Raw genomic sequence first — 11,566 nt, 5'->3', positions numbered from 1 at the left:
GGAAGACCATAGTTGTCGAACTTTGACATCTACAAAACGGGAGAAAACGAATTCAAGTTAGTTGATTGATTGAGTCCTTAGTAAATCACCCAAATGAGATACTAAGGCTAGGACCCAACACAATATTCCACAACTCGGGAGAGGGATGCAGTAACCCTAATTGCAGAATATTTGAAGGTAAGTGAATGACGATTCACTAATTTCCACCACGAAAAACGAAAAAGAAATTTAAGTTTTAAATCTATGAAAACTCCTAGATCCTATGAGATTCATTGAACTTTCAATGGCATGTTTAAATCTCGATATGCCCTTCTTGTTTGTGACTGGGATGCCGAGGATCACAAAGCGGGTGTGAATAACCATGCAAACTTACATGGTGCCCTCACATGTTACAGTCACCTATTCGATGTGCTGGTAAACCACACACGCTCCACCGAACTATGACAAACATTGAGTCACCCTTTGCTACCTTTTCTTAGAACCATTTAGTGTGCCAGTAAACCACACACGCTCCACTAACGTCTACGCAAGGGCACAAAGTGTAATTTCATGGAATTGCATCAATTCACTTTTGCCTAAGTAACTAAGATTGGGAATTTTATGAAAACATTTAGTTACTTTCATATTTCATTATACTTATAATGGAAGGTTTCGTCCTATCCTACCTGTTCGGCTAACGACCCTCCACTAGTCAAGAGTGCGGTGGGTAAGAGTGGATACCCATTCAATCGCCATTTTATAGGCAATTTCCTTAAACATCCCTTATAGACTAGCTTCGTGAATGAGGCCTACTAACGGTAAGACTGACTTTTACTCATACATATATATAATGTTAGACTTTTAGTGTTATATATAGTATAGGGTGTATTTTACACTTTTAAAATACTAGGTGGTTTAATTTAACAATTATACTTTTAATTCAATTAAATTGTAAACCTAAACTTTTATGGATTTACTGAACTTCTTTTAATTATACACCTTAATTAATTAATAAAACCATAAGGGTGTGATTTGAACTTTTTCAAAACAGTACTAGGGTTTCAGAATTTAACATTCCTAATTAAGCTTTTAATCAACTTTTAAATTCCAAAACTTGAGGGCAAGTTTTGAAACATTTCAAAACATTAGGGTTTAGAATTTAAATATACATCAAAATTAAACAATTAATCAAAATTTAAATTCCAAAACTTGAGGGCAAGTTTTGAAACCTTTTTCAAAACATTAGGGTTTTAACTATTTAAATTTCAAAACAACAAAACTTTTGGGTTCAAATTTAAACTATAAAACCTAAAGGGGAAAATATGAAACATTTCATAACATAAGGATCAAATAACAAATAATCTAAATTAACAATTAATCACATAATTATCCATATTTGATTTATTTAATGATTTCTTGCATACAATTTACCAATTTAATCAAAATAATTAATCAATTATCACATAAGGAAACAAATATTTTATTAATTGATAAATATCTTCAATTAGATCAAGAATATAGTCATATATATCAAAAAATCAGATTTATATTGGTCTAATGTGATAAGGCAACTTTCCATAAGCAAAAACAGCAAGAAATTGCGAAGATAGCCCCATCTGACGAGTTGACTCGTTGAGTCAAGCATGGACTCATCGAGTCAGCATGGACTCGGCAAGTTCAGCTATGGACTCGGCGAGTCCAGCCTCCAGAACACCAAAAATCAAACTTTTCAAACATATAATGCATCAATACAATAGAAACCAGTCTAGTCTCTGATACCACTGATGAGTTTTGGTCATAAGAACATCCTATGTGCTCATACAAACCCTAATGCTTGGATCTAGGTTTCTCTAATGTACATGCAATTTATCCAAGACTATAAACCCTAGATCTAGAATATGATAATCAATATAACATATAAATAAGGGTTTGGATCATACCTTGATTGTTATGTAGCAATAACAATCCCAAATCCTTCTTGTATTGACTTTAGAAAGCTTAGAGTCACAAATGTCACTCCTCTAATGGTTCACAAACACCATAAGCAAGAGGATGAAGAGGAGAGAGGATAGAGGCTGCCCAAAACCGTCTACAAACCCTAGAGAAGTCTTAGCCACGTTTTTGGGTCATAAGGGATCCATATATATAGGAGGCAATTAGGGTTATCTAACAAGGAAACCCTAATTTGGATGCTTAAGCCCTAAGCAACCCATGGAGCCCTTTCCTTAAGGCCATGGACGATTTCATATGGGTTTCCCCCATAGAATTCGTCCACCTTATAATATAAGGCAATCCATGGCCCAAATTGCAATTATCTTATAATTACAATTCCAGTCCCTTAAGTTTAATTAATCTCTTTTAGTCACAAAACTAATTACCAATTAATTATTGACTAATATTAATTAAACAATATGATTTCTCCTTTAATATATTATTCCCATAATATATTGTTGGGTAGCATTTTGTTATGTATTGCGTCTATTGGGCTCGCTTATTAGTCCAGGTTTTGTAACTCCGTTTTGGGCCTGTCCAACCGAGAGCTGATAGGGTTTAGTATAAATATATATATGCTTGCATGCATATTAGAAAAACAATAGAAAAGATTATTACGATAGATCAGTGCATTATCTCTTTATCGTTCTTGTAAACCCTAAATCCTCTACAGCGGAAGTTCTTTATCGAGCTCTGCTGAGGATTGTTGATCTAATCATTCGACACACTTTGATCCATTCTTGTGTTCTTACAGTTTTCTTGTTTATTATTTTACCTGTTATAAAGATCTAATCGATCTTCAAGTTTGTTTTTAACTTATCAATTGGTATCAGAGCAGGAGGCTGTGTAATTGATACACATCTTTTCTGTGAAAAAGGTTGCGATTAGGGTTATTCCGCATTGATCAATAATTAATGAGCCGTCATCTCATAATTGACGTAACTCAGCATTTATTGTTTTGCCCTAATTTAATACATTACAAGTCTGATCTTTTAACAGGTTATTTGATCTAGCATGGACGAGTCACAATCAAATCCAATTAATATCTCGAACAGCATCGGATCAACGACGAAGATTCCCATCCTTTACACCTAGGATTATGAAGTCTGGGCACATCACTTTGAAGACTATGTTATAGGATCTGAGGACAATGGATACCTCATCTGGGAAGCAATAGTTTCAGGACCATTCGCTCATTCAGCAACTTCAAGGATTATGAAAACTCAGAAGGAGTATAATGATCTTTTGAAAGACGTTAAAGATATTGCTCAAGACGAAAAAGATAAATTTCAATGCAATATCAAAGCATTGAAATTAATCAGATTCGCTCTTCAATCTGATACTTTCAGGCTGGTGAGTTCATGCACAACTGTAAAAGAAATATGGGACAGGCTACGAGAATTGTATTCTACGGACGAAGATCTTGAACACTCCATTCAAACCTTACTCTTGTCCGAGTTTGGTGAATTTAAGCAGGGATCCGAAGAAACCGTGACTCAAACGTTCGATCGCTTCAATCATCTTCTTAGCAAGATGATTAAACATGACATTGAAAGGAAGCTTATTGAGCAGAAGGTTACGTTTTTGAACGGCCTCAGATCTGAGTGGAGAGTTGTAGTGTCCACAGTTAAAGCGCATGAGCAATTCAAATCCTACTCTTTGGCAAAACTGGTGGGCATCCTGAAATCTCAAGAAAAGATCGCGATACAGGAGAAAAATGTGGTCTCAAGCTTGGGTTCGTTGGCCCTTCTGTCCAAAAGCAAAGCGGTGATGGAAGATGAAGACCTCAACTTGGAGGACTATGACCTCACTTCTGAAGACTATGGTGTCAAACCCCAAGAGGTCCATCAAGAAAAGATATCCCACCAATAAGAACCGAAATTGGCAGGGAAGTTATAGTTCTGAAAAGGTCAAAGATGAACCGAAGGCAGAAGAATCAAAGAAGGAACCGAAAGCTGAAGGAGATTCGGGAGTGAGCTGCTATTACTATGGAGGAAAGAACCACTATGCAAAAGATTGTGTCCTCAAGAAAATGGCAGAAAAGGATGAGGAAAAAGATGAAGAAGCTTTGCTGCTGAAAAAGCTGGATGAGATCAGGAAGAAGAAATCTACTGCTAACCCTTCTATGAATGCTTTAATTGTGCAGGGTTCGGTAGCGGATGATGAGTTCGGTGGCGTGGAGGTCTGGTCAACCGACTCTGAAGATGATGAAGTAAGGAAGCCTTCTCACGGAAAGGCTTATGTGGCAAAAGATGAGAATAGCGGGGGCAAATGCTTGATGGTATCTGATGTATCTCAGATGAGGGGATACAACATAGATGGTGGGAATGAAGACACGAAGGAGCAACAGGATTTGTGCTTTACAGCTAAACCGCTCAGCGTGCAGTTCAACGAGCTTGATGAACTAATCAAGAAGGTACAATCCGTTTTTGTTTCATTCAAAGTCCCACAATGCTCATACGAAAAAGAATTAAAAAGTGTTAATTCAAGAATCTCTCATCTAGACAGTAGTTTAACTCAAACTCGAGTCACCAATTCTAACCTAACTGGCCAAATAAGCAGGGTGTCTTCGTAGAGTGAGGAACGGAGGATGTGGATCGAACTGAAGGAGTCGGAGTTAATCAAAACAAAAGATGAAAACATTTATTTGCAAAGAGACAACTTAAAGCTTTTAAAACAGAGAAATGTTTTTTGTTTGATTGCTAAACGTCTTTATACTAATATCACTCAGCTTCATTTGGACTGTGAAATAGGACAAAAGATTCATCGCATGATTTTACCTTTCCTTGAGTTTAAGGAGGATGAAATTGATGCTGAGGCGTACAATTGCGAAAGTGTTATTTCATCTGAGGATGTTAATCCGACATATATGTATGGACTAGACAAAATCGAATCTTTCATAAAGTCCAAGGACCATAAGGACGTGCTTAAAAACCTTTTGGATGAAAACGATAAACTGAAACTGAGGACCGAAACCATACAAAAATTTGACTCATTGAATGCCAACTTGAGCTCAGAAAATAAAATTGATGTTGAAAATGCATCTGAGCTTAATGAGGACGACAATATGAGTGAAATTTCTGTAGAGGACACAGTTGATTGTTCAGAATTTGTCAAGAGCGAACCCGAAAACCACAAGAATCTCATTTCAGAAAATTCAGTGGAGTTTGCTCGTTTGTCCCAACAAAAGTCCCCGATTCTTGCAGAAAAGGCAGTTGTATACCAAAAGGTTAGAACCACTCCAAATCAGGTGTATAAGGTGACAGGCGTAACCGAACATCAGACCGCAGAACTCACAGCTATTGTAAACGAAGACAATGCTGATGGCTGCGACGAGTTCTTCTGGTCTGCTCCCATCGACAATGCTGACAAAACGGTAGGTCTGTCTGAAAGGACTTCTTGGAAAAGCAAAGGCAGATATGTGCCAGAACCTTTGAATAAGCCTGATAGCTTCGATGTGCCAAGTACTAGTGGTACAAAAGATGTTCCTCAAGAAAAAGGAATTCCTGCAAAAGAAGTCACTCCTTCAAGTGAAACTTCATCAGTTCAGAGTGAACCAGCTAAAGGAAAACAGAAACCGAAAGCCAATATCCATCATCAACCGAAGCAGATGAGAAATCAAAAACAGCAAAGGAATCAGAGATACAAGAAGAATCTCTCTGAAAGAAAACAGTTTTGGCAATCTCAAAATGCCTATTTCTCACATCATGACAGGAACTTAAAGTCAGAGAAAAGTCCTGTTAAATCACAAGAGAGCAATAACAACCGAAAGCAGAGGTTCGGTTCAGAAAATAACATCAACCAAAAGCAGGGGTTCGGTTCAGTGAACAACATCAACCGAAAGCAAAGGTTCAGTTCAGAGAACAAAAGAGATCAAAATTCTAGGTTCGGTCCCACTAATGATCAAAAGCAAAAGGGTCACCTAGAATCTCAAGTCAAGAAATCATCTCAGTCTAAGCTCTCTCATTCTAACTCTTCTAATTCTTCAAATTCTTCTAATTCCTCTCAACCCCATTCTATATTCCATTCTGTTCACTCTCAAAAATCTCAATCATCAACTGAACAAAAAGGAAAACTGAAGGTTTCATCAGTTAAACCAGAGTCCAAACCAAAAGCAACGAATCCCAATAAAATTAAGGTTTTCACCATCAAAAAGAAAGATGAAACAACACTAATAAAAAGAACATATCTTGTTGACATCTCTCTTACTATTCCTGTTCCTGTGAAAGGCTCACGAGGAACCAAGAAACTTTGGGTTCCTAAATCTGCTTAATTTTTGCAGGTTATCAGTGACGAGCAGTTTGACGAAGAATGGTACATTGACAGTGGCTGCTCGCGTCACATGACAGGAAGGAAGGAAGAGCTAAGGGAATATAGATCTCTTTCAAACGGGGGAAATGTCAAGTTCGGGAACAACTCCTTCAGCATCATAAAAGGCTATGGAATGATTACAAACGGTGATTTCACGATTAGGAAGGTTGCATACGTGGAAGGACTATAACATAACCTCATCAGTGTATCTCAGCTTGTTGGAGGTACCGGTCTCAAGGTTTCGTTCGACGATGAGGGTTCTGAAATAATTAAGAAGAAGACGAAAAGAGTTATTCTCAAATCGGAGCGTAAAGGTGAAATGTTTCCCCTAAACCTCAAACCTATCAAAGGGAACCCAGCTATCTGCCTGTTATCCAAAGCACAATCTGACGAAAGCTGGTTGTCGCACCGAAGGCTCTCTCATCTCAACTTTAAGGATATCAACAAACTTGTCACTGGAGGTCATGTTCGAGGTCTTCCATTGCTCAAGTTCGATAGAGAACATTTGTGTGCTGCATGTGAAATGGGGAAGCAGAGCCGTCAAAGTCATCCATCTATAATAAACACTAAAGTTGTTGAACCACTAGAATTACTTCATATTGATTTGTGTGGACCATCATCTATCGAAAGTATCGGTGGTAGCAAGTACATTCTTGTTATTGTTGATGACTTTTCGCGTTTTACATGGGTGTTCTTTCTGAAGCTTAAATCTAAAGCGACTCACAAACTAAAGGTGGTCATCAAGCAAGTTGAAGTACAGCTGAAGAAAGTCGTTCGCAACATCAGGAGCGATAATGGACTGGAGTTCAAAAATAAAGAATTTGAAGAATTATTGGCAGAAAAAGGAATTAGTCACAACTTCTCAGCTCCCTACACACCTCAACAAAACGGTATTGTCGAAAGACGAAACCGATCTTTGTGTGAAGCAGCCCGAACCATGCTAAGTTTCGCTTCCCTACCTTTATATTTTTGGGCTGATGCTATTTCTGCTGCTTGTTTTACATAGAACAGGTCATATCTCAATAAGCGCTTCACTCTCACTCCTTATGAGATCATCAACAACAGGAAGCCTAATGTCAAGTTTTTCCATGTGTTCGGTTCACGGTGTTTCATCTTCAATTCTAAAGAACACCGCAACAAGTTTGATGTCAAAGCCGACGAAGGGATATTTCTGGGCTATTCTCTTACTTCTAAAGCGTACAGGGTATTAAACAAGCGCTCGAGGAAAATAGAAGAAACTTATTACGTGACTTTTGACGATAGCTATGTCAAAAAGCTAAAGGCCAACGAAGACACAGCTGGAGAAATCTTTCCTCAAACTGGCCAAGTCACAGCCTCAATCGCAAACCTATTTGAGAAGTTCGTTGAGTTATTTGATGAACCAGAGAAGGCCACTCTCTCAGAAGCCAGCGCAGCAGACAACAAGGTAGATCATCTGAAGCAGCTAGTCGAAGATGCTACAAAGAGAATGAATGAAGGAGGATCAAGTTCTGACGACCCTCCACAACACAATGCTTCAGTTGAGGGGGAGGATCCATCTTCGTCATCACAGCCGAGCTCACATGTTGAGGGGGAGAACAGTTCTCAAGCTGCTCCCGAACGCACTTTACCAACCGAAAGTGCCTCACCACCCGAAGGTGCATCAACACCCGAAAGCTTAGCACTAGCAGAAACCTCTGTCGCACAAGAAACTCAAGACATTCCTGAAAGCTTATCTGTCGAGGGGGAGCATGCTGATATGCTTTATGACGATGAAAGTCAATCCGAACCAGAAGAGATGATAAACGCTGAATTGGATCCAACCTTTGATCCAAACTACCCTCCTCTCGTCAAATGGACCAGAGATCATCCAGTCTCCCAGGTTGTTGGTGATGTATCTGAAAAAGTTCTGACCCGATCACAGCTCAAGGCTAAACAGACTTCCTTGTTTTCAAAAGTAGAATTCTATATGTTTAACTCCTTCGTCTCAAAAGTTGAACCAAAGACAGTTAACACTGCTCTTGATCACTCCGATTGGGTTCAAGCTATGCAAGACGAACTGAATGAATTCGAAAGGAACAAAGTTTGGCGACTCATTCCAACTCCTCCAGATGCCTCAGTTGTTGGTCTCAAATGGGTGTTCAGGAACAAAATGGACAAGGAAGGGAACGTGATACGAAACAAAGCACGTCTGGTAGTGAAAGGATACTGTCAGGAGGAAGGAATTGACTATGAAGAGACTTTTGCTCCTGTAGCTAGGTTTGAATCCGTTAGAATATTTCTCGCCTATGCTGCACACAAAAACTTTGAAGTCTACCAAATGGACGTCAAGTGTGCATTTCTCAATGGGGAACTTGAAGAAACAGTGTACGTGGAGCAACCTCCTGGATTCGTAAATGAAAGGTATCCTAATCATTGTTATATTTTGGACAAAGCCGTGTATGGACTGAAACAAGCTCCGAGAGCCTGGTATGAAACGCTGACAAAGTTTTTAAAGATGTCCAAATTCAAACAAGGTTCGGTTGACCCAACCTTCTTTCGTAAGAAGGAAGGTAACCACCTTATGATTGTTCAAATTTACGTCGATGATATCATCTTTGGCTCAACGAATCCCAGCTTAACGGCTGAATTCAGAAAGCTGATGGAGACTAAATTTGAAATGAGCTCAATGGGTCCAATTAACTTTTTCCTTGGTTTAAATATTAGACAGGGACCCGAAGGCATCTTTATTAATCAGGAAGCGTACACGAAGACTCTCCTTGCAAAATTTGGTATGATGGGAGATTCAAAGGTCAAAGTTCCAATGGCGTTCGGCACCAAGCTCACTCCATCCTTGGATAAACCGGCAGTTGATATTACGCTTTATCTCCAGATGATCGGTTCTTTGATGTATCTTACTGCTAGCAGGCCTGACATAATGTTCTCTGTTTGTTACTGTGCTAGATTTCAGGCGAACCCACGCGAACCTCACATGCTTGCAGTGAAGAACATTCTACGATATCTCAAGCGAACTACCTCTTTAGGTCTATGGTATCCTTCCAACTCAGGCTTCTTCGTTCAAGCCTACTCAGATGCAGACCTTGGAGGTTGTGGACTAGATAGAAAAAGCACCACTGGAGGCTGCCAATTCCTTGACGGGAAGTTGGTTAGCTGGCAATCAAAGAAACAAACGTGTGTGTCTTTGTCTACAGCTGAAGCAGAATACATTGCAGCTGCATCCTGTACTTCTCAAGTGATTTGGATCCAAAGTCAACTCCGAGACTATGGACTCAATATGAAAAAGATCCCACTATATTGTGGCTCTGAAAGTGCAATTAGGATCTGTCATAACCCAGTGCAACACTCAAAGACTAAGCACATAGCACTGAGGTATCACTTCATTAAAGATCATGTGGAAGATGGAAATGTTGAAAATCACTTTGTTAGAACCACTGATCAACTGGCTGATGTCTTCACCAAAGCCCTTCCTGAAGCGTCGTTCAACAAAATTCTACAAGGGATAGGTATGATGGAATCAGAGTCAGTACCACAAACTACCTCTCAAACTCAAATGTAAGAAGCAAAATAGACCGAACGTTCGGGTTCGGTTTTTGTACTCATGTACTGAAATGAACCGAACGCTCAGGTTCGGTTGGATAATCTGCACTTCGCTCATCAATCAAAGGTGGTTTTCTTGGTTGTAAATTTCATGTATAATTGTTCCTATTACATTTCTTTTATTGTCAAAAGTATTTCCTTTTTGAAAATCTAATTTCTTCGGTAACCGAAATAGATCGAACGCTCGGGTTCGGTTTTCCAAAATTTTTCAAAACCGAAATCAACCGAACGCTCGGGTTCGGTTTTTCAAAATTTTTCACAACCGAACGCTCGGGTTCGGTTCCAAAGTTTTTTTTATCTTTTTATTTTCTTTCTCAGTCTTATTTTTTTATTTTTTTTAGCATTTATTTTTTTAAATATCCAAAATTCCAAAAATATTTCTTTTCTTCTAATATCAAAAACTCCAAAAATATTTTGTTCTTTATTTACTTTTATTTGTGTGTTCGTTTATGGGGAAATTGTTGAAATAGTTAAGTGTCCCTAGAAGCATGCTGCTGTATGTGCCCAAAGCCTCATCAGATTCTGAATAATAGCCTTAATGACTTGGTATACACAAACATTGTCTTCCCAATTAGGCTATCACATTTATTCTAATCGTGAGCTACCTAACTCTCTTCTCACATGAGATAAGAGTTTTCTGTTTGATCCTGTTTTTACAGCAGAGGTACTTTGATTTCTTACACCATCTCTATTGCATTTCTCCATTAAATTCGTTTCACAAACGTAACCCTTGAGACTCTCAGATATTACCACTGAGGTTTATGGTTACTCAAAAACTGCGTTCATGATCTTAGTTCCGTGCCACTACGATCTGAGTGAAACCCAAAATTCAATACCCAATCTGAATTGACGGTAAACAATTAATTTGCTCTAGTTTTCACTAATGGATTGACGGACGTATCTTCATGAAATCTCAAATTTTTATTTTGTGTGATTCCTATGAAATTGTTAAAAACCATAACATTTCTTCCCTTGGGATCCAGTTTTTAATTTTTGTTGAGATTTTATATTTCCCAGCCACTTTAAAATTATTACCAACCTACTTGTTCAACAGACTACACCGGTCTCACAAGTACTTTGTTCACTTTCTATCTTATTTCAAGATTAGGACTGTTGAATCAAAGCTAAAGCCACCCTAAAAGGCTTAATTAAAAGAAGCCTTTCAACACTTCTTAATAAGTGTTTGATCGTTATTCAACGGGAAACCACACTAACACTTTAAGGTCTCTCTTGACCTTGAAGGAAGAGATTCGTGCCCGGGATCATTTGTTTCGTGTCTTTATTGACATCACAATTTTTCCTAAAAAGGATTGCTTTATTTCTTTTCTTTTACACCCTTAGCACGAAAATCTTTGATTTTCCAAAATTCTTGTTCGAATAATTACAGGCTTTTTCATTGAATTGGTGGTTAATTATAAGCTGTGGTCAATTTTCATCCACGTGGGAGCATTGTTCAAAAGATATCGTTACACCTTAAAGGGATAAGATGAAAAGTTGCTGACTCAGGCGGGAGTCTAATCGATTTGATTTCAAACGACGGTAAAAGAGAACGCGTGCGAATTTGAAACGTCTAATCTCTAAATGACGTCGCAGACGCGCGTGTGAATTTGAAACGGTTCTTCTCTAAATGGCACAGACAGGGCGCGTGTGAATCTGAAACGGTTTATCTCCAAACGGCGCTTGATGGGAGGCGTGCTCTTAAGGATCT

Source organism: Lactuca serriola, chromosome 8 (genome assembly GCF_051521515.1).
Source record: "Lactuca serriola cultivar US96UC23 chromosome 8, Lser_US96UC23_V15, whole genome shotgun sequence".
Classification (NCBI taxonomy): Eukaryota; Viridiplantae; Streptophyta; class Magnoliopsida; order Asterales; family Asteraceae; genus Lactuca; species Lactuca serriola.
The sequence above is the reverse complement of the archived record's forward strand: the minus strand, read 5'-3'. Positions refer to the sequence as shown.